The 23,877-nt window shown below is 44.5% G+C and overlaps 1 protein-coding gene across 4 annotated transcripts in view; it reads right to left on the bottom strand.

Moving 5' to 3' along the window:
- Window positions 1-21,882, bottom strand: part of NCK2 (NCK adaptor protein 2) — a 129,397-nt gene extending 107,515 nt beyond the window's left edge. The window contains exon 1 of one of the 4 annotated variants that reach the window (XM_039840153.1): window positions 21,786-21,882. The gene's annotated coding sequence lies outside the window, so the exon portion shown is untranslated. Of the gene's footprint in view, window positions 1-20,599; window positions 20,742-21,785 lie in introns of those variants that run through there. The other 3 variants (XM_039840149.1, XM_039840152.1, XM_039840150.1) reach the window with 3 other exon arrangements.
- Between the last annotated feature and the right edge of the window lie 1,995 nt (window positions 21,883-23,877).

Here is a 23,877-nt window from a genome sequence, read left to right as displayed (position 1 = left end):
ACACCGGATTCCAAAGACTTGTGCAAAAAAGTAAAAAAAAGGGAAAAAAATAAAAAAATCAAATATCTCATTAGTAATTTTTATAGTGATTGTAAGTTTGAAATAATATGGGGCTAAACCAAATACATTACTAAAATTAGTTTCATCTATTTCTTTCTACTTTTTTAATGTGATTACTAGGAAATTTAAAATTATACATTTAGTTCACACTTGTGGCCTGCGTTATAGTTCTACTGGATGGCGCTATTTTAAATGCTTTCCCTTCTGAAAATTTAGGAACCAAAACCCGTTGTTCATCTGAAAATTTCACAGGTAGAAAGCAAGCAACTACCTAAGGATGGGGTTGAGAGATGTAACAGAGGAGGAGTTTATATAGCCTCCTCCATCACGGAGAAGGCAGCCAGCCGGCCTCGTCCCAATGAAGCAAAAGAGCAAGGACTTGAGTGAAGCAGCTTCCAACTTCATCTCCTTCCTCCCTACACACCAGGGTCAGCGACTTTTTCCGGAAAAGGGCCAGATAAATATTTTAGGCTTTTCAAGCCATACAGTCTCTGTAGCAATGGTCCAACCCTGCCTTGTTGTCACAAGGACAGCCACAGACCATACATGAACGAGCCTGGCCGGGTTCTAGTAAAAAATATTCACAAAACAGGCTGGAAGCCGAGTTTGGTCTGCAGACCAGTTTGCCAACCCCTGCTCTATACTGTTAAAAACAAGACAACGGGCCCAAAATGGAGTCACTTATGCTAAGCCCCACGTCACCAAACTGAGATATAACTTAATTACAGCTTCAGCCTCTCCCAGAAATGGAACCTTAAATCAGTCAATCAGGAATCAGCTGACCAGCACTGGGGAGGCAGCTGCCTGGTGGACCCTGCCATCCCCTAAAGGAACGTGACCTTGCCACAACCGACCCACTTCTTGCTAGTATAACGTCCTTGTTTCTGCTCCCTTCTGCCTATAAGTCCTTCATTTTGCACAGCTCCTTAACGCTCCTTCTTTCGACTAAATGGGATGCTGCCCGATTCATGAATTGTTGAATAAAGCCAGTAGGATCTTTAAATTTACTCAGCTGAATTTTGTTTTTAACAACACCATGAAGAGAAGATATTCTGAAATAAATGATTTTATCCAATGCAACAAAATATAACATTTATAAAGGAAACCTTTCAAAATACTAATTGGATTATTGCTCAAACGAGGTTTGCTGGGAAACTCAAAATCTGCAAGTTAACTTACTATTAAGTATCTAAGCTTTCATTGGACATCACAAGTAGGCCATTTAAATTTTGTCACTACAACAGTTAACAGCAAATTACAATTGGTTCAACGTTATGATGTATGTGACAAAAATAAAATTAAAACTATGTATCGAAGGTACATACAGTGGAGTCCATGAAATGAAACACGGACAGGGGTTTAGGCCTCCAGGTTTTCAAAGTCAGCCCTCCTTCTCCAGGGGGAAGGGGTCAACGCCATGACCCTGGCACTAACGTGTGTGTGGCCCTGACCTGGCTAACCTGACACACGTGGCGTCACACACCTGGGCAAATATCCCTCGGAGTGGCATGAGTTAAACTAGAGCGTTTCAGGGTTCTCTTTGTGACCAACCTCGCCCCTTCTCTGGACTCCCAATTTTGACCAACACTCAATAAGTGGCAGGGAAATGGAGAAAAAAGAATCTGGTCAGTTATGAACTTGAAAACTATTAAAAATATTAACTCATGAATCTAACAAACATCACTCATAACAGATGGAAATAGTTTAGCGGAAAAAAACCAGGTGGAGGAAAGGCCAAATAAAGCAAAGGTTTTCGGGATTTAACTGGGACTGGCCAGGCCATTCACCTGGAGACCCCGTGCTCCCAGGTCTGTCCATCCTGAAGAGGGCCTGGTGGATAAATACAAAAGGGAAAAGAAGCATCTAAATGCAGTGAGACAGGGAGAAATACACCAAGTTCGCCCCACCCTCCAGTTGCTCCGACTGGTCCAGAGCACAGGCAGGCATTTCTCCGTTGGGAAAGAGCACCCACATTCAGCATCTCACGCTACCATCCCCACACAAGCCATGCTCACCATTCCCCACCAAGCCCCTCTGCCGCCCGCTTCGGTCTTTTCGTTTTGCTTAAAAATCTTTTTAAAGGGTATACTACAAAGTGATTTCAGCCATATCTTGAGCCAAACAGAGAAACGTCATAAACACTAATAAAGACGTAGGTTTGTAATTTCAGGGAGTACCACTCAGCGGCGGGCAGAGTCGGACCCAGGAGCAGTAAGAAGAGGTTAAACTCGCACACTGCATTTCGTCAGTCACCTACTGCTGGGCAGCCAATCATCACAAACCTAGCAGCTTAAAACTACTCGCATTTATCACGTTAGTTTCTGCATGTCTGGAGTTTGGGCACGGCTTACCTGGGCTCCTAATTGGTTACCGACAACAGAGAGCTGATATACACACGAGAGAGAGAGAGAGAGAGAGAGAGAGAGAGAGACAGAGACAGAGAGAGACAGAGAGAGACAGAGAGAGAGAGACAGACACAGACAGACACACACCCTCACCCCATCCCCCATCTGAACAGAATTTTTCGGAGAGCATTTCATCTGCCTGTTCCAGGAGATGCAAATTTACTAAAAATACTTGCAATTCTTTCTGTCTCACTTGGCCAATGACCCAAAACAGGATATTCCAGCTCTATCACCCACTCTATGTCCCAAATACAGCTCCAAACACCAGTCTATTATTAACAAAAAGTAAACTCACTCTCAAAGAGAAAAGACTTGCTATGGCTAAAGATCTTACATGTACTGTCAGAGTCCATTCAAAAAGGCCACCAGCCAGAAAGTAAACTCCCAGACTTGACAGCAGGGCCCAGCCTTGGGACTGTCAGTGAGTCCTAAAACCAGTGAGCACTGGCAGAGTCCCCAAAATTCAAGGAGTGTGTTAACGTCAGCCTGTTTTAAAGGGCACGGTAGTCACAGTATGTACAAATTCTAGTCAATTTGTTTTTAAAACAGCAGTGACACTGTTTTATAATCACTGTGAGATAAGGTCCTCAAGAATACATTAACTCAAAATGCCTTTATGAATGGGCCATTTAACTCTGACTTTCAAAAGCAGTGTAGTTTGGGTGAAATTGATATTTACGCACTACTGAAAATTGGTGCAACCCTGCAGAAGGGCATGATGGCAACACACATCAAGAACCATAAAGATGTCCATACCATTTAACTCTGCAACCCTTCTTGGAGGAACTTATGCTAAGGAAAGGATTCAGCAAAAGGAAAAAAAAAAAAAAAACATGCTTAAAGATGGACACAGGCACTCATGGGCCAAAAATTTAAGTGACCAAGTCAGTAGACTGTCCCTACACTTGAAGGACCTTTCGATTCTATGAGATGTCATGTGGCAAGAAAACATTTTTATAAAAATCACTAATAAAGTGAGGAAAATGTTACTATTAAAAAGAATGTATAAAATTGTACAAATGGTTATGAACACTTACAAAGGACTAATTCCAAGCATGAAAAGTTTGTCTTTTAGGATAAGACTAGAGGAGGCATCTTCCTTTTTAAAATACTATTTTCAAGAGTTAGTTAGTATTTATCATTAAAAGAAACCACATGCACACAGAGCAGTACCAGATGGCTGGGATCATTCTGCCTCTGACGCACCTCTCTCAACCAGAAGAGATAAGCCATTGAGTTTGGAGGCAGCTTAGTGACTGCGCCTTGAAGAGAGCAGGCTGCAGGCTTGTGTGGGGACGCAGTCTTGGAGGTCTTGGAGTGCTCAGACAGCCACGGAAGGAGGCATGCCCGCTCAGGTTTGGTGCTGAAATAATTAGGGATGTGGGTGCCTGCCCGTGCACTCCCACCAACCTGCACAGTGAAGATGAAAAGCCAGCCGACACCAAGGGTCACTGCACACGCGTGCAAACATAACACACCCATGTGAAAACTCTCCAAAGAGAGGTGTGCCACAACTACCCCTCGGATAAATCGGTTTCTCTCAGTGGCTTACCTCTTCTGCTAACCAGGATAAGGCAGCCTTTAGGGTTGTGGTGAAGATACGGTGAGACAACACATATGAAACGTCAAGTGCTCAGTAAGTACCAGTGATTTTTACTGTCATGTCAATACTTTAGGGGTGTGCCTCCACACAGTTCATCACCCGAAGGTAATTTCTTGCAGCTGGTATCTACAATTTCACAGACGGGGAAGTTACACTGCAAGCCGGGCACATGGCCACTCTTTTTCTAAGTTATTTTTGATTTTATAACATATTTCTGTTAAATACAGGGTCAAAAACTGCAGAGACTATTTTGCCAAAATGCCCCTGAAAAACAAAAAGTCCAACTCTTTTATGTAAGACATTTTTAAAAGTCACTGGCATTTTCTTGATACTGTTATAAGTTATTATAAAGTCCTAAGTACCAAATCCACAACCCAACTCAATCACTCTACTGTTAAATAATCACCAATTCCAGAACGCTATTACATGAGGGTTTTTATTAAAGTAATAAAATAAATATATATTTTCCCACTATGACAACTTAAATAATTAAATTACATTTACAAAGACGATGTTTCGGCTTTTTATCCTATTTAAACAAAATTCTTTTTAGATGTTTCTTTTGGAGAACAGATTTTTGTTTTAACCATTCGAGGATGTTTTGTCATCACTGCACAATGGGTTAGGCAGCAAAATTAAATGACACTTCTGCAAGGGTCGTGTAGACTGGCTCTGGCCCAAGGCCCAGGCCCCAACAGCTCTATCACCAAACAGAGCAGCACCTGGTCCCCAATCAGGCCCTGCCCTCCTGTGCCACCCCCCCATGTCAGACCAAAGAGGCCTGGAGACTCCTCCTCAAAACGCTTTTATGAGTTTTCATTTTATGCAATCAAATTAAAACACAGTTATTAAAATATTATTTAATACACAAATTTGAGACATGTTTCCCTTTACGAGCACACTGAACAAGAAGCTGTAGCAGCAGGTCTAATAATGATTGAAATAAAGATGAGACGTAGTTTGAATTTCAACATATCTGCAACCAACATGATGTGACATGAAAATACCGATCATTTCCCTGATGACTATGGCTGTCACGGGTGTGCTGGTTACATTCACAATGAAAGGAAATAATAAATTTCAGTTAACCGCTAACAAAATAAAAATATAAGTTTTTTCCCACCCCGAGTTCATAGGCCCCCTGAAGTCCATCCACTCGCAGCAGGACCCCTGGATTAAGTACTCAGACTTTGGGGAACCACCTAGAACTCCATGTAAGGTCAGGAATACAGGCCATTGATTCAACAAATTCCTAGGTTCCAGACTTGGGGCAGGGCTGCAGGACAGACCTTTCAGAGCAGATGGCTCTTTGGTTGTTGTGAATAACAGGACCACCTGCTGAGGTGAGGGGGCAGCCCAGATCTGGACCTATCCCCATTCCCTGTCTGATGCCCTGCCTACAATTCACTATGCTTCCCTGAACAAGGCCTCTTTCAACCGGAGAGCTGGGAGAAAGCTCAAGGGCTCACCTGTTCAACCCCGCTCTCACCTATGGAAACTATGCTTCCAACAGACTTGGGATAAAGAAAACCCCAAACCAGCCAACCTCAAAATGCCATCTTTAAATGTCTTCCAGCAAAGTAGGGGAGCCCTCGTGTTCCTGTCAAGTGCTTTTCTACACAAAGCCACCAAAATTCACATAATGAATTAGTCAAAACAAAAATTTAGGAAAAAGACAAGATTTGTAAAAAATTATCAGAAATCTGAAGATCAAAACAGAAATCATAAATTATACTTTAACACAGAGGCATGGATTTAAAGAAAACAATGTTCAAAAAAGCCACGGCAGATGTCTGTATTCAGTCAATTTTAATAACCAAAATGTACTAATATAAATTATATTCATGTGAATGAACACACTGAATCTCTCTAATCTGTGTAGCTTTGGTGAGAGTGAACAGTAAGCAGTCTTCCCCACAAGGGGCCTTCCATCCCCCCATCCTCCAATGATACCATTATTGAGCGGGGGAGGAGAGGTATAAATAATAAAATGAAATGGGCCTTAATTACGACCCTTTCTATACCCAAGAGAAAGATCAACCACTCTTCTTCCTATTGAGATTCCCTGAAACCTCTGGTCAGCACTGGAGAAAAAGGGGCCCTCAGGGGCGTTTCCCTAAGCCAACCCCGAGCCCCTTCCCACCTGACCCAGATCTCCACTCACACACACACCTAGAGCTGCATTGCAGCACCTGGGCAGGTGTAAGAGCCACCAGAGCATGCTCAGGGCAGCAGACTCACCCTGTGTCTACAAAGGGAAGTGCTTCTTGCCTGGGATGACGCAACTGCAGGAGTTCATCAGGACACAGCACTTCCTCCAGCTGAGAAACCACTAGGGCCACTGCCCTCCCACTCCCACCAGGGGACCTGCCTAAGAGCTAAATGGCCATCTCGAAGCATGAGGCACAGGGCCATCCTGTGAAGACTTGCTGACAGTTTTTATTTGCCCAAACTTGAACAGAGTCCACAGGACACTCTCATTGTCACAGACTCATTCGCTCTCTCTCACACTCACACATGGAACGAAGCCATTTTCAGACAAGCCTGATTCAATGACCTCGCTTCTCTGGCCCAGGCCGACCTTTAATGGCAGGGTTCACAGCTGTAACCCCACTCTCTCCCCCTCTGCTGGAACTCTGAGGGGCATCACACTGAGGAAGAGGTTACCCAGAAAGCAAAGAATGTCTCTGGGTTTAAACAACGTGAGCCACCTGAAAAGATATCCAGAAAGGGTTAAAATCCAGGGGTGGGGTGGGCAGTGAGGACAGAGGCCTTCTGCAGCAGAGCCGGAGCCGAGGGACTAGATGCTACTGGCAGGGAAGAGGTGTGGACAGCACGGAAGGGGGTGGGAGCCTCAATCTGGACACGTCCACACATTCAGGAGGAAAAAGTCAAAAGGGTTCGGATGGAATAGGGAGCAATGGGTCTCAACCTGGAAGATGCATCAGGACCACCTGGGCAACTTGTGCAACAGGGAGAATTCCAAACCAACCCTCCCCAGGAGGCTGACTCAATAGGTCCAAAGCCGACCTCAGGGATCCATGTTCCTAATTAGTACTCCAGGACCACATTCTAGAAACACTGCACCAGGCTGGAGTAGCTCCCAACTTCCCTCCTACAGAACCATTCCCAGGGCAGCGCTGCAGCGCTGTCCAGGACCACTGTAAGTCTTCCTCTTGTGTGGAGAACAGATGAATCCCATGAAGAATTCCAAATACAGTAATGCTCCCTTACCCGCGATCTGTCGTGCACGTTTCAGTTGCCTGCAACCAGCTGTGGTCCAAAAATATGAAATGGAAAATTCCAGAAATAAATAATTCGTAAGTTTTACATTGCACGTCATTCTGAGTAGTGCGATGAGATCTCGCGCTGTCCTGCTCCATCCGCCTCAGGATGTGAATCACCCCTTTGTTCAGCATCTCTGCGCTGTATACACTCCCCACCTTTTAGTCTATGAGGATCTGGGTTATTAGAGCCACTGTCACTGTATCACAGAGCTTGTGTTCGACTAACCCTCATTTTACTTAATAATGGCCCTAAAGCAGAAGAATCGCGATGCTGGCAATTTAGCTATGCCAAAGAGAAAACTAAAGTGCTTCCTTGAAGCGAAAACATGTTTACGGTACAATGAGATATTTTGAGAGACTATATTCACATAACTTTTTTTATAGTATGTTGTTATATTTTATTAGTAGTAATTGTTGTTAATCTCTTACTGTGCCTAATTTATAAGTTAAACTACACCATGGGTATGTACATATAGGAAAAACATATATATAGTGTTCAGTACTATCTGTGGTTTCAGGCATCCACTGGGGGTCCTGGAAGGTATCCCCACAGATAAGGGGAAATGACTGTAACTAATGTAGATACATCCCCTTGGGGAAGCAAAACATAACTCCTCTTTTAAGTGACCTCCTTCCAAAGACTATAGACACAGGAAAATCCAGCTAACATATAGTGTTCGAGAAGGCCCACAAACATCGCCTCAGCCAGGTGGTCAGCGTCGTCAGCAGTGAAAATTCAGTGACAGTATGTACTCTTGATACGATGCAAGGAAATGGCACTTTACACCTTTGTCGTGTTCCTCCCCAAAACCTGTAACCCTAGTTTAATCATGGGAAACACAGCAGACAATTCCCAACTGAGGGACATGCCACACAATACCTGACTGGAACGCCTCAAAACTGTAAATGTCACGGAAACAAGGAAAGTCTGAGAAACTGTCACAGTCGAGAGGAGCCCGAGGAGACACGATGGCTAACGGTAATATGGCATCCTGAACGGGATCCTGGGACAGAAAACGACATTAGGGAAAAATTAAGAAAACTCAAAATATAAACATTAGTTAACAATACTGTACCAATATCAGTTCATGGTAGTGACCAATGTACCATGTAACGTAAGATGCGAATGAAGGGGAAACTGGATGATGGGTATGTGGGAACTCTTGCTCTCAACTATGAAATTTTTCTATAAAGCTGAAACTATTCTAAAATTAAGAGATTATTTAAAATGTATATGTACTACATACATAAATACATATATGTGAAGCACAAAATGGGTGACTTTCAACATTTACAACCTGTACTTGGAAAAGTAAGTAAAAACTACTCAGCAGGAGAGAAACACGCTTATTGATTAGCTTAACACAACAGAAGAAGGTTGAAATGATACAGTTTTTGCTTTCTTCAAACAAAGAATACATTATGGGTACTTGAACATGTTAAATAAATTCACTGCATGAGTTTGTAAACAATAAAGAAATCTTGCTCCTTTGAATAAGAACCAACGCACACTTATTTAACCCACATTAAATTCTCTTAAGTCCCAGAGAGCCAGGAAGCAATGATTGCATCACAAATCTCATCTCTCAAATTAAATTTTAGTTATTTTCAAACTAAGTTTATTTGAACACTAAGCATCAATTATAGTGTATCACAAATTAATTACAGCGTATCAAAAAAACTATTTTACACTAATCCGTGTCATCAGAAGTTAAAGGAAATGTAAACTGGTTCAGTGTGAAATCCAGGGCAAATCACTAATTAGGATCCTAATTGTTTTGAATGCTGGCATTAGGTTGTTTCCACACACTAAACAGAGCTAAAACAGAAACACTGAAATCAGGCCACCTCTGAAAAACAGTTTTGTACCAACTTGCTGTCAACTACTGGTTTAAGCAGAAGTCAAGAATTTGAAACACTGCATTTAGAAAAAAACAAAAAGGAACATCTATAATGAAGTAAGAAAGAGTTTTAAGTTTCAACGGAAACAAACTAAAGGAAATACACTTCAATCTAGATAGACCATCAGTAGGATAAAAAATAAACCTGTAAAATGTCTGCACAGTATTGATTTACAATATTCATTACTAATCCAGGCAAAGTAGTAATTTCACTAAATAAATCTTGTCTAGATGAAAATGTAATGGCATCATGCATTTATGCTATTATCAACTTTTTGAAAAGGGGAATATGGAAGTATGTGTACTACCTAACTCCAGAATTCCATTAAAAGCACAAATGAGTAGTTTTACTTATTTTTAAGATTGAAAGATCATAAACAACATATACGCAGAGTTTACATTATCTGAAAATTACGGACCAACTGATGTCCAAATCAAGTGTTCACCCTAAGCAAACTGATTGCATGACCCTCATCCAGGCCTTAGGAGAACAGTGTCAACCCTGGGAAGAGAGAATGGGGTGCTGGTCCCAGCTATAGTGGTGACAGCTGTTGACAACTGGAAATGGGACCATCCCTGCTTAGCTGGCATTGCCCTGTCTCCAGGGTTGCCTGTACACTGATGAGTTTCTAAAGATCTCACGTAAAATATTACCCTTCCCTGGACTATCTGAAATGAATTATCCCTGGCACCGGGGACTTTTCATGTGTTGTCCCTTGTGTCTCCTACAGGACTCCACACAGAGGTAGTGAGCAGTCATTCAGTACACTTGTTAACTGAGATTACAGTTGACTGTGAACCTGTAAAATCTATCTCCGAACTGGTTTGTAAGCCCCCTGAGGGCAGGTCTTTGTCTGGCCCACCTTCCCATTTCCATAGCACCTGGCACGATGCCTCTTCACAAAAGTATTAAGTGTGTGACAATTTAGTTACAGCAAAACTGGGACAGCAGTCCAATTTATAGGTCAGATCAGGAAGAATAACGCAGCTCTTATCCACATCGCCACACGCACCCTCTAAGTAGACACAAAAATAAGTTAACAGCAACGTAAATTTACCATGTAAGCCGGTTCATTCACTCTGCTTTGATGAAACTTCTCTAATAAAGAAGGGAACCATTCAAATTTTTAAACAGGGAATGGCAGAACAGTGAAAGGTCCTTTAAAACATCAGAACTAAGCCCTTGTTTCACACAAGACCAAACGAAGGTTGAGAGAGGTTACAAATCAGCTGTGCAACGTGAGCCAAATTAGTAGCAGGTGAAATGAGAATCTAACATCTCTACTCATGTGATGCAAGATTTCTGAAGCTCAAATTTAGACGAGCTATTAATGAAGTTCAGAATAAACCTGTTTTAATCCAGCTCCTATTTTAATTAAAAGTCAAGACCTTATTGCATGAAGGCAAACATTTTATTTTGAGGGAGGAGGAGATTTTAATAACATATAACAAGGCCTTGGTTCTGGGGCACCTTGGACACATCCAAGACCTAATGTGCTGCTGAGAGCATGGGCCTGAGGCCACCCCTCAGCCACTCACCAACAAGCGACTCACACTGTCCTCACCTGTACAACAGCTGAGTAACAACACTTGCCTCTCTCCACCAATGCTCTAAGAATCAAATGACACAATAGTCACAAATGACAACTGGCTGTCTACACTGTTTTACAACATATAACTTCAGAATTTTCAAATCTGTCCAAAGAGTTACTATTAATTTTTCTGAGGTCTTTCTCCATCCACATGAAGATGGGAGGGTTAAGGGGGCGGGGCGGGGGGGGTGGGGGAGTGACTGTGCTTTTAACTATCTCCACCAGAATTTCGAAGTGATGATTTTGTGTTTATCCTAGTAACAGAACAGGAAGAGAGGAGATAAGAAGCAACCAAGTAAAAAGGAAGAGCAATACAACAGGAAATGATTTACACAAAAGAGATCTAGATAAAGCCCGAGAAACTTCTAATTGACAGCCCTCAGAATTTCTAGGCTTCTCCAACTTTTATCAAGTAAGAGCCTGCTTATTGAAAAAAAAAAAGAGAGAAAAGAAGTGCGGACAGGACATCAGCATCCTCGTCCACGCCAGCTAATAGGCAGCTTTGCCACTAACCCAGACGCTGGGAGTCAGACTAACAGCCAAATTATAATTTTCCCTTCCCTTTTCCCTGAATAAGGTCTAATTTGTGGTATTTTTGTTCTCCTTCCTCTGAAGAGTTTATTTTTCAGAACTAAATAAAGTAGGAGAGGCAACATTGGAAAGCTAACAGATAACCAGCTCAAAGATAATCAGGCTGAACCTATGAACCTAGACTCTTATGAACTTTAGTGATAACAAAAATTTTCTTTTCTACAATCACAGCTGTAAGGATTCTGAGCTAAGTAAACAGATGTCTTTGATTAGACCAAACTCTGAAAATCAATTACTTATTAAAAGCAGTTGATAAGGGACCCCCACCTTGTAAGTAAACATTCAAAGGGGGACAAACGGGTTTTTATCACAGTTCAGCAAGGTATCAAAGTGTTTCCTACGAATCAATATTTCATGTTTATAGTGTCTAACTATGAAGACGTAGAAAATAAAAAAGCAACGTATGCCATGCTTTATCGCCAACGTTACAGATAAACCACGGTTAACTCGTGGTTATTGAGGCGCCCCCTGACACATTTAACTGCAGAGATGTACAGTGTTTAGCTCCCTAAATAGGTATTATTTTCATGTTTATAAAAAGAGAAGAAAAAAATAATCTCCACAAGGGCAACTGTGTGAAAGAATACATGTGCCATTAATTTAAATGTCTCAGCAAAGTAGAGTAGCATTCACTTACATTAAGGTTGCTGAAATACCGACATTCTGGGCCAGGTAATTCTGTTGTGGGGACTCTCCTATGCATCATAGGTCATTTAGCAGCAACCTTGGCCTCTACCCACTAGATGCCAGGAGCAGTCTCAGTCATGATAATTAGAAAATGTCTCCAGACGGTGCCAAATTTCCTATGGGCAAAACTGCCCCCAGTTGAGAACCACTCATCTATATATGAGTGGAGGGTCGAGTCTCAATAAAGTCTTTTAAAATGTTAACATTTAGAAAGGTATTTTTGTACTTGCAAGTGTGAAGTAATTTTATTTCTTAATCCAAACCTAACAGTAAGATCCAAAAATGAATGGGAATTTGCAAGTATTAACGTATAGCATGTTGAAAACATGTTCTTCTGTCAACCTGTAACACTTACAAACCTGACACATTAAGGAAAAGAGAATCTACTTTTCTTTTTCGGAAGGCGGACTCAGCTTTCCCGGATCAGGACTGAGAACACTAGGTCCAAGGCGCCATCAAGTTTAAGCAGCACCATATTAAACACTTGAGCCTTAATTTGTGATGGATCAACAGAATTGCCGTTCCACCCAGGCACGCTTCAAAATGAAAATTCCGACAGGAGAATGTCCGTTTTCCCCTCTTTCCCTTTTGTAGAGGACCACGGCAGTTCCTTTACAGTCGCCATTAGCTCATGTCTACTGAACCTACAACAGACCTAATAAGGAAACTGTGAGAAGGGAACTAGGCAAGACAGATGGAGGAGAACGTCTAAGTACAAGCTAGGTAGGTCCAAAGGTAATAACTGAAACGTGTGAAGGGAAAACCGTGAGTGCAGGCAATGAAGACAGATGGAAAACAGACTACTTTCAGACAAATGGTCGGGTGGGGAGAGCACAGTAAGAGAGTCACATGCAAATGTGAAAAAAGGGGAGACCCAAAAGAAAAATCTGTTTTTATATCTGTCTCGCCAGATATATGTTTCTTTAAAAAAAAAAAAAGAGTTTGATGAAAATATGCTATTCACCTATATCAAATTTCCTGAAACTGTCTCTAAAATAACTACCTGACTCCCCTTTGATTTCTTGCTCTCTTAAAAATACTCGAGCAGCTTCCACATTTTATGTCAGTGTCCTCAAGCTGGCTTCCATCACTCAGAGCAATAACAGAGCTGTTTATCACCAATCCAGACCTCCCCCACAACACACACAGACTTGACAACAGGGATACAAGCTCTTAAAGTGATTGTCCTTAAAATGAACACAGCTGGCAAGAGGAAACGAGAAAGAGCTTCTCTTTTGTAACTGGCCTCATAAGTAACATAATTCAAATATTTGTTGTCTTGCAGACATCCTTAAATACTGAGCCAAAATTCATAAGACATTAAACTGAGACATATCCTTTAAGGAAAACTGATGTGGATATAGAGGGGCTTTGTCCTATACGATGGGCCATTGGCGCCCTTTTAGGCATCTCACTATGATTTCCCCTTCTTCTAACATTTCTCACTGACTGGCTGTCCCCACCGTTCCTGGGAGAATTATTCAGTTTGTTTTAAAGTAACTACATCTTTACTGTTACTTCTCCTGGAACATGCTGCCTACAGAGATGGCCATGTGAGAAGCAGCTTGACTACAAATCTAAGCCTATGAATTGAAAGAAGCTGTCCAAGTGGTAGCCCATCTAAAAACCACCGTGTCCTCAAGTCTTGGGACATACTGCAGCTTCCCCCAACAGAGGCACCAGACTCCTGACTGTGTCTCAGTTCTATCTGATCTGGGGGACGGCTGCCAAGAGCTTTGATGGCCACAAAGTCCTTCCGAAAACAGAAGGGTAGATGGTCTGGCACTACAAAACTCGCTCGGAACAGCAGCCACTGTCAAAGGTCCCATCAGAACCTTATGACATAAGTCTTCCAAAAATCCAAACTGAGACTGGACCTGGCCTCTCTCATGACGTTAAAGCAGATTTTCAGAAAAGACTTTCAGACGCTTTCGAGACCTGCAGAGATGTCGTAAGAGTACAAAGGTAAAGATCTCAGTATGTTGGGCTCCCAGGTTTTCTGCAAGCACCTACCTACCCACCTTCACTTTCAAAGTTACTCATTAAGAAAAAACAGTAGCTGCTTCAAAGGGCCTCCAACAATACGAGAGCTTGGGAGCCAAGTGGAAGAGTGAAGAAACACTCCAGCTTCTTCAGTCCCCACAGTGGTGGAGACAGGGTGGGGACCCACAGAGCTCTGTATGCAGGGGCACAGTCACACAGACTTGTAGGATGGTACCTGCATGGCAGGCTTGCAAGCCATTCTCAATTAAATGCTGTTACTGCAAATCAGAATGTCGCTTCACTTCCCCAGTCACAGTGCAAATCCTTCAGCAGTGATTCTCAACAGGTGGTGCCCCTCCCAACATGGATCACCCTGGAACTCAACAGAAAAGCGAATTCACAGGTCCCACCCCAGACCTCTGCCTCACACACTCTGGGTGGGTCCAGCCACCTGAGGTTTAAAGAGCCCTCCAGGCAGTGCTGTTCCCCATCTCAGAGCTACAGAGTTTGCCCTTTGGAGGACCACTGGCTTGAAGGGAGAAGACAAGGAGGGGCTTGGGGAGAGAAGCAAGGCCAGTGGTGCTCAGTAATGCTCCTCCGTGACCCTCCACAGCCATCCCCCTACTCCATACCCATCCCCACCTCCCCACCCCAGGACAAATAGAGGAGCTCTTAACTATTTCTTAGGTCCTTCCGAAGTTCCGGACTTCCTCCACAACTTGACTAATAAGAGGTTCCCAGGATGAAAGCTATCCAAGCTCCATTCCTGCTCAATGATTTTTCCATTAACGCTTCTCAAAGCTTGTACCATAATGAAAGTTTATGGTTCCATTTACGTATTTTCAGATACATCTTAATGATGAGGTGGTGACCTAGCTTAGAGATGAGAGATTCAGAAGTCAGGAGGTCTGAGTCTGTCTGAATTCTAGATCTGCTATGTAACCCTAACGCTGATGTAACTTTAGGCAAGGTAAATTGTTGTCTTTTTCTGTATCCTTATCTAAAAAGACAAAAACAGAAAGTAACCACATTCAATTTTTGAGAGAATTCAATGAGTTATTATTTGTGTACAACACTTAGAACAGTAATTACAATGTGTGACATGTTTGTGTGTTAAGGGAAAAGCTAACGATCACTAAAAAATACGATTTGAGCTTATGTACTTATAAATCAAGTACTTAACATATATCAGAAATATGATGAATGCCAATACCCAAAAAAGGTTATTTTATACTGGTAATTTAACCTCTAGAATTCAAAACACATTTTAATATTTGTAAAACGTACAAAGTATTTTTATTATATGTAACCAAATCTGGTTTTAGTATTCTAAAATTGTTTGAGTACGTGAAATAGTACATTAGTCTTTAGAACTACATAGATTATACCTTTCCCACTAAAGAATAATTACGATTAGCATTATTCTAAGTTGTTCTGCTGACTTTCGAAGTATCTCAACTTTGGAAAATACAGAATAAATAAAGCTTAAGTCATGAGAAATGTAGAGATCTGCAGTGTCCACTACTGCAGCCACGAGCCCCATGTGGCTAACTGAACACTCCAAACGTAAGGAGGTGGAGTAAGGTAGACGCAGGCGACAGCCAGATTTCAGACTTGACACAGATAAAACAATGTGAATTATCTCATCAGTGTTTTATGTTGATTACACGTAGAAATAAAAATATTTTAGATCTACTGGGTAAGATAAAGTATATTCTGAAAATTAATTTTCCTTGGTTCTTTTTTTACATTTTGAATGTGGCTACCAGAACATTTAAAATGACATCTGTGGCTCACATTTCTGAGCTCACATTGTATTTCAATGGGACGGCACTGTTCCTGACAGACAAGCACTTCGAAGGGAATCTGCAGGGAAACGTTCCACATTAAAAGACACATAGCAGTTCCCGCACTCAGACTCTCTCCTCTCACAAGGGTCATGTAAAGTTCCAAGGTGCAAAGCTGCAGTTGCGTAGTGACACCATTATTGCAAGGGGTGACACCGAATCAGCCCCACGTACACAAGTCTTCCAAATAAACTGATTATAAACTCTGGCATTTTGTTATCATGATTAGCAAACTGTCATTCAACATGTACTCGCAGGTGATAACAGTGGCTCGACGTATTGAGGGAAGGGCACATATTTAGAGGTTGGGGAAACGCTGAGGACTTGGGACATTGACCTGAGGGCAATGAGAGCCACTGATGGCCAGACCTGAAGATTAGGGTGAAGTGAGCAGGCTGGATTGGCAAGAGTGGTTAGAAAGGTATTTTGACAGTATAAGTGAATGAGGAAATTAAAAATACAGCAGGGCTCAGATGTAAGAGATCTTTTGGTGGTAAATCAACATGATTTCAGAGTTGAGAGGTGAGGGAGAATTCAAGGGTGACCAAGTGTGTCGACGATGGGATAGTAACTGAGAAGATGGGCAAGTCAGGAGATGGTGTGTACGGCTGTGACATTCAAACTTTTATGTGGAAATGATCAGTAAAAACTTAGACAGTTTGTATGACTGACTGAATGAATGAATCAGGAGCTGAATACACAGACAGACGTGGAGCTGGAGAACTGCCAGTCAGACATCCCCTTCCTTATGGAAGAATCATCTTGAACTGGCCTAGGTCAGCACATACGCGCAGTGCTTAGGGTGTACCTCACCAAGCAGGGTCATGCACAACCACTGAAGGGACACTCGCTCGCGTGGTGAGGACTGCAGAGTCACAGCAACAGCAGGCCCAGAGCAGACGGCCCCTCTGGCTTGGGCTATTGCCGGCCTCACCCTCTCACTTTGCTCGCCCAGGCCAATGATATGCTTTCGTTTCTGTACAAAATCCAGCACTTTCCATATATCTGATATTTTATCATGATCCCGATGCAAAAAAAGTGCCTGCAGTTGAACTTGCATACGTCGAGGGGCAGTATTCATAAATGAAATTAAGTTAACGTTGCTGTTTCTCCTTCACCTTTCTACTTAAAACCTGACCGGCATGGAAGCCCAGTGCTAAGGCTTCTTCCCCATCTTGAGGTTCCCTGACAAATAGTGAGCTGCCATTCCCTCCTCCCTTTTGACTGCTCTGTAACCATCCCTGGCAGGAGTCCTCAAACACACAGATGCCAGATCTGGGTGAAGGAAGCATCAGGACTTCCTAAAATAATCAGCCTTGTTTTTGAACACAGAGCCACACACTGTTATGAACTGAATTGTCTTCCCCAGTGTTTGCATGTTGAAGCCCTAACCTCCAATGCGACTGTCTTTGGAAATGGGCCCTAACGGGGTGGAATTAAGGTTAAATGAGGTCATATGTGTGGGTCCCAAATCCAATAAGACTGCTGTCCTCATAAGAGGAGGAAGAGACACCGGAGAAGAAAGTGCCTGTGAGGACACAGTGATAAGGTGGCCATCTACAAGCCAGGAAGAGCGACTCGCCAAGAATAGAATCTGCCAGCACCTTGATCTTGGACTTGCCAGCTTCCAGACTGAGAGAAGCAAATCTCTGTTTCATACTCAGGCCGTGGCCATCTAGTAGGGCAGCCCTAGCACACAGATATGCACACTAAATAGGAATCAGCACCTTACTGGCTCCTAGCAATGAAGCAAGAACAAAAGTTCGCTGAAACGGCTCCTGTCTGCGCCCCAGAAACAGCTCATCTTCAAAGTCAACTCACATGTAGAATCGGCCACTACCCACGCCTGCTCACACCTGCAACATGGCAAAGGCACTGCACGAGGTCTATGACACTCTGCTCCACCAGCACATGCTGGTAAACCAGCAGCCTCACAAAAACAACTACATCCAGTACCGTGCTGGTGCTCCTTATCTGCTGCCTGCTTAGCAGGAGAGCAGGGTGCAAAAGGAAGAACTTACACCCAAGTTCAAGTTTTGTCATCTCTGGCATTGTCCCTGAGCTCCAATCTCCACAATTTACCATCATATTTCAATGTTAAATATAATGGCACATATGAAAAGTAATTTGTAAACTATAAATTACCATAGAGGCATTATTATCTTTAATTTTTACCTGACTATGGCCTTTTAAAATTTGGTTAACCACTGAGCAGCAAAACCATCCCACTCTCAGAAAACCATCTCAAAAGAGGAAATTGCAATACTTGAATTGAGTGCACTTGAAGCTTTTTTTCTTAAAATCATTAAAAATCTAAATGGTAGAAAGAAGGTGGCACTAAATAATTTACCAAGCCAGGATAACAAATGCTTTGTCCAGAGTAGTTTCCAAGTCAGGTCGACATGGACAGACGATCTACTAAAAAGTAAAATATCTAGCAAATCCACCAGGTAGTTACATAGTTGGGGTTGTTTGTTTTGCTTTTTGTTTTTTTAAAGTTTAGCTTCAAGACTAAAAATGATTCATTTGACAGAGAATTTACCAAATAGAGGCCACCAGACTAAATTCTCCCATTGTCTGGACATTCTGGGGACAAAGACTTTCACCATATCAAAGAGGTTCTGAGCAAAGGTACAAGGGTTCTGGGGACGACTTATGACTCCGTTCTCAGTGGAAACCCAAAGCCCTAATAACTCAACAGACTCAAGTCCATGTGTTAAATCAGTATTTGTTGGGCATCCACGTGTTTAAGTTATGAACACACACACAAAAAAGTTATGAACACAAAGAAACCATAGGGAAGACTGACAAATGCCTGTGTATATATGTGTGTGTAAAACTTGCTAACCTTCATAAGCATACATACTTTGGGATCCACTCAAAGTGAAATGAAGGAAAAGAAAAAACAGTCTAATTGTTTTAAATTGTGTTTCTAAACAGGCCTAAAGAAATAAGAAACTATTTTTACTCTAACTGCATACTTTTGATAACCCATTAAAAGGCTGTGTTGACCTCCTTCTAAGTTGCTTTAACTCAAGCATTTAACAACACGCTACATGATATCATTTTTAGCTTAAGCCCTTTGAAAACATGCCATGAAGGGTTTCCATCATTCATTTTAGGAAAGAGAAACAATTTGAAAGTCCCATTTGCAATCTCTCCAGATGGGAAAACTAATTTCCTAAGCCTCTGGGGTGAGTTCTGGGGAGTTTCCAGTTCATTTGTGAAAAAAAGTTAGCTTACTACTTTTCCGAAATATCGTCCACTGCCCTCTTCTGCAGTTTCAGTGAGCAATCGTCAACCTTTCAGGCAGTCAGCCTCATTTTTTAAGTCGGAGAACCATGTTCACATGCCCTCTTGCCCCCAGCACACCCTGCAAGCCAGTCTGAGCAGTTAAGCATGTGTGTCCCAGAGAGCAACACAGGCCTGATCTTACCAGGGCAAATTAAGCTAATGCAAGTGATCAAGTAAAGGACTCAGGCCATTCCGGCCAATTGGGGACTTTTTAGGGTATATTAAAAGGTTATCCAGTGTGTACATGCAAGGAAGATTTCTGGTATATTTAATAAGGTTGATAGGGCATTTCTCAAATCCTGTGTACATGAGATCTGCTGTTGGTAGGAAAACCTCGATAATCTCCCCAATGCAAATGACGGAGGGTGGGAATGTGGCAGGGTCCAAGAGATCAAGGATGAGGACAATTTAAGTATGTAGCACGTAATAAAGCAGAACTCAAAGCCTAAAAACTGAGCATAGCCACTTGAAATGCACCTTAAACCAGTCCCGCCCATTTAAAAAGGGCCAGTTCCTCCACAAGTGGGTCAAGGGGGTGATGGAGCAGTCAACTGTCCAGATGGCAATTTGCCACCCAATTTCATCCTTTGTTTCATAATCAATCCTGGTGAGTGTGTATGTGGCAGCTGAGAAGCTCAGAGCCCAGGTGGGGCCTCCAGGAGAGGAAGCTGAGTCAAGCTCCTCCAAAAGCTTACCACTGCTCAATTTCAGCCTCAACTAGAATCCTGGTGAGTGTGTATGTGGCAGCTGAGAAGCTCAGAGCCCAGGTGGGGCCTCCAGGAGAGGAAGCTGAGTCAAGCTCCTCCAAAAGCTTACCACTGCTCAATTTCAGCCTCAACTAGGTGCAGCCAGAAAAACATTGAGATCCCGCCACTTTCTTCAAAACTACATCTAACCAACCTTGAGAGAAATGTTGAGGTAGGATTTTCCCTTGTGGTCACTGCTTCACAAGCATGGTTAACATTCATTCTTGGGAAATCCCTGTTCCAAACATATCAAAACCATCATCTGCGGCCAGACCTCCAGGGTAAGTCCATGCCTACTGCACATGTCCACTGACTGCTATTTTCTTTATATAAATGCCACCGGTGCTTGAATGCTGTTACTAATTTACCCACTTATCTAGGAACACTGGGTAAGTGAATTACAGGAGTGTTCAGAAGCAAACTTTAGATCTGTTGTGATAAGTAAAAACAACCCAGGTTAATTTCATTTTCAGTCATTTTAAGACTTGAAAAGCACTGTTGTTAATGACAGCAGACATCAAATGCCATGCTCTAAAACACACCCGAATTACTCTCATTCCGACCAAAATCTCTCCCCAGAAGCGAAGGAAGGGCCTTCCTTACCTGTGCGACTTGGGCAAGCCACGCCCACGGGCCTCTCTGGGTTCAGTTTCCTTTTGGGTCAACGGAAGGAGTGGGCCTGCGCGGGGGTTTAGACACCTGAGTCCCCAGCACCCGGGGCCTGTTCACCCCATCATGCAAACAGACACAAACTGGGTAGATTCAGCCTTAAACCTGTTGGCAAAATTAACAAAGCCAAATAAAGGGGAAATTGCCAACCTGTACTGTCTGAAGCGACAGGCGCCCACTCCACACACGTTCCCGCTTTTGTCCCTGAAGCTGTTACAATGCTAGTTGAAGTCAGGTGCCTAATGTTCACCAGCCAATGACCCCGTGCACCCTGCGCAGACCTTCCAAAGCGATCGTTACTGTCGACAAATTAGAGCCTTTTGCAAATTAAACCCCTTCACACAATGACATGCTAACTGCACTCACACAGGAGTTACTGTCAATGTCTTAAAAGTCACACACCAGATTCTCACAGAACCACTTGGTGGTTAAATCGCCCTGGATAAACCCGGAGGGCAGAGTGCGGTGAGAAACTTTGTTTCAGGTGCTGTAAGAGTCCTGTAAATCCGCGACGGGACGCAGAGCCTGAGACCCAGCACAAAGCGCCCTTCGCCCGGGCGAGGACCTCCTTTATGCTATGTGACAGCAGCTTTGTGCGGGATCATAAACAGTTCCAATAAACACATAAGTTCTCCTGGCCGTGCTCGGCCTCCCTTGTCCCCGCGCTGGGGCCCGGCGATCCGCGGCTATTCTTCGCAGGGACTGCCACTCCAGCGTCCCTGGCCACCACACAGTCCCATCCCGGCTCCAGGCCCGCCGCCGGCATGCAGGCCGGGAGCTCCCCGCGCGCCCAGGGGTCTCCGGTCGCAGGAACCCGCCTCCCAGGCTCCTGCCTCCCAGGCCCCTGCCCCGCCCGCGCGCGCCCTTGGCAGCACCGCCGCCCCAGCCTCCAGAGGGTGGGCGCCAGATCGGCAGAGGGAAGGTGCGGAGTCAGGAGGTGCCGGCAGCGCGCAGCCATGGGGCCAGGCCGCGGCGGGGCCGAGGGCACCGGTGGGGCGCAGAGGGCACCGGTCCCCCGGCCTCTTCCCCGGAGCGCCCCGCCCCGCGAGCCGCTGCGCTCCAACTCCGCCGAGCGGCCCAAGTTTGCTGCCCCCGCCCCAAGCTCGCCGGCCGCGCTTACCTTGCAGCCGGCCACCCGCCGAGGCCGGAGGGCAGCGGCGCGGGTCCCGGGGCGGCGGCCGCGCCGCGCCCGCCCAGGCGCCGCTCTTTGTCTGCGCCGCTCCCTCCTCCCGCCGCTCCGCGGACGGTGCCTGCCCGGCCGGACCCCGCCGGCCCGGGCGCCGCGAGCCTCCCGCCGCCGAGCCTCCCCGCCGCCCGCCGCCCGTTCGGCCGCGCGGCTCGGGCCTGACGATCCCCGCGGCGGCGGCGGCGGCGGCGGTGGCGACCCCTCCCCCGGCGCGCGGCGCCCGCCCCTCCGCGCTCCTCCCCCTCCTCCCACCGCTCCTCCCCGCAGCGCGGTAACACCGCCCAGGGGCCGGCCCGTCCCGCGCGCCGGGCGGGGCCCAGACCCACCTGGGGACGCGCAGCGACTCCGGGGCCCGCACGCGGCCGGGCTGGGAATGGCACCGGGGCAGGACCGCGCTCGGGGATGCTCAGCTCTCTGCGCGCGCGGCTGCCGGGCCACCGGGATACCCAGGGCGCAGCGCGGGTTGGAGCTGAGGGGAGCAACGGGTCCTCACTCCTAAAACGGCTCGCGCGGGGAGTGGGGCGGGGGTGGGGGTGAGACAAAAACAGGAAGTAATGGCAACTTCCCAGCCTCCTGACAGGCAGGTGTGCATCCTCTTTTTGTTTGTTTGATTTTATCACTGATATCGCTTCTAGTTGTTTGGCGACTTCTGCCACCTCCCCTGCCCACCCCACTCCCCCCCCCAGCACTATCCTCTCCCACGGCACTCTGAGCAAAGCTGGCCTGTTGTCCATCAGAAAAGTGACTTCCATAAAAATGTCACTTCCTCTCTGTAATTGCTTGTGTGCATTTTTATTTATTTGCCTTCTAACTATTTACTTTCCCAACCAGACACTTTTTACTCCATCTTTCGCGTCGGAAGCCCTTCTGAGGAGGAAAGGAAACCTGATCTCTACTGCCTCCCGCGCTGGTCTGGCTCAAGCACATCCACGGGGCAGAATTCTGTCTGGAGCTGCGGGAATGTAGGCCCCGGAAAGGGTGTCACTAGTAGTGGGACTGGTCCAGTCACCTGGCCACATGTAGTGGCTTACCAATACACAAACTTGAGGAGTAAACCCAAGAAGGAAGAAGAAAGCCACAAGGTTCTCTTTCACTGGCACATGCATCCAGATGTCTGGTTCTCCAATCTCCTTCCCAGATGGCTTCCCAGAAGGAAATCCTGCTATTCAAATGACTGATTTCCTGGTGGAACAGCCGGGATCCATATTAATGAGATTCTTTCTTAGGCTTCTGGCTTCGCATTATTATTGAGGCTATAATAATTTACGGAAGGTGACATCGCAGTATCATTTGAATTACTCATCCCTTTGCCTTGTTCCCAAAAGGAAGTACCAGAGGAAGGTAACTAGAGCCCGTATATCTTTGGAGTCACAGTGCAGGGTGTGACTATATGTTTCTCGAGCTGTGGAACCTTGCAGGAGTGTTTCTTAACCTTTCTAAAACCTATCAGATGGGGAGGTAATGTTGATCTAGCTCCTATGTGAGTCCCTGGCATATACCCTGGTAGTAGGGAGCACTCAGCAAGTCACTAGCTAGAAGGAAGAGCACTGTCCTGAGCAAGGATGGATCCAAGATCAGGGAGCCAGACAGACTCTTTCCCTGTTTTGACCTGGGGAAAGAAGCTGCCTCATCTTTTTGTGAAAACCTTTTCTTACTGATAAGGAAAGCAGAAGTTTAGTCAATGGTCTGACCCAATTTTAAATTAGTTTACTCAAAATAGGTATAATAACATTGACCTAGTTTTTAACTTTTCTGCTTTATAAACTTCCCTTGAATCTTGGTACTTGACTGCCTCTTTCTTTTCTTTGTAAAGTCACCAAAGACATTGTCAATCCAAAACTTAATGTCCCTTTCTCGACCTTTATCCTGTGAAGTTCTCTGAAGCATGTAGCATTTCAGTTCTTTCCCGAACTGTGGTCATCTTTCCATTTATCTACCTTTCTGACTCACCCATCTATTTCTCATGTAGGACATGTTGTCCTCCCCTCCTCCAACAATATCCCAAAGCAGACTTTGGCCTTTTGTT

The sequence above is a fragment of the Pteropus medius genome, unplaced genomic scaffold (genome assembly GCF_902729225.1).
Source record: "Pteropus medius unplaced genomic scaffold, Ma_sr-lr_union100, whole genome shotgun sequence".
NCBI lineage: Eukaryota > Metazoa > Chordata > Mammalia > Chiroptera > Pteropodidae > Pteropus > Pteropus medius.
This window is presented reverse-complemented; position numbering and strand designations above follow the sequence as displayed.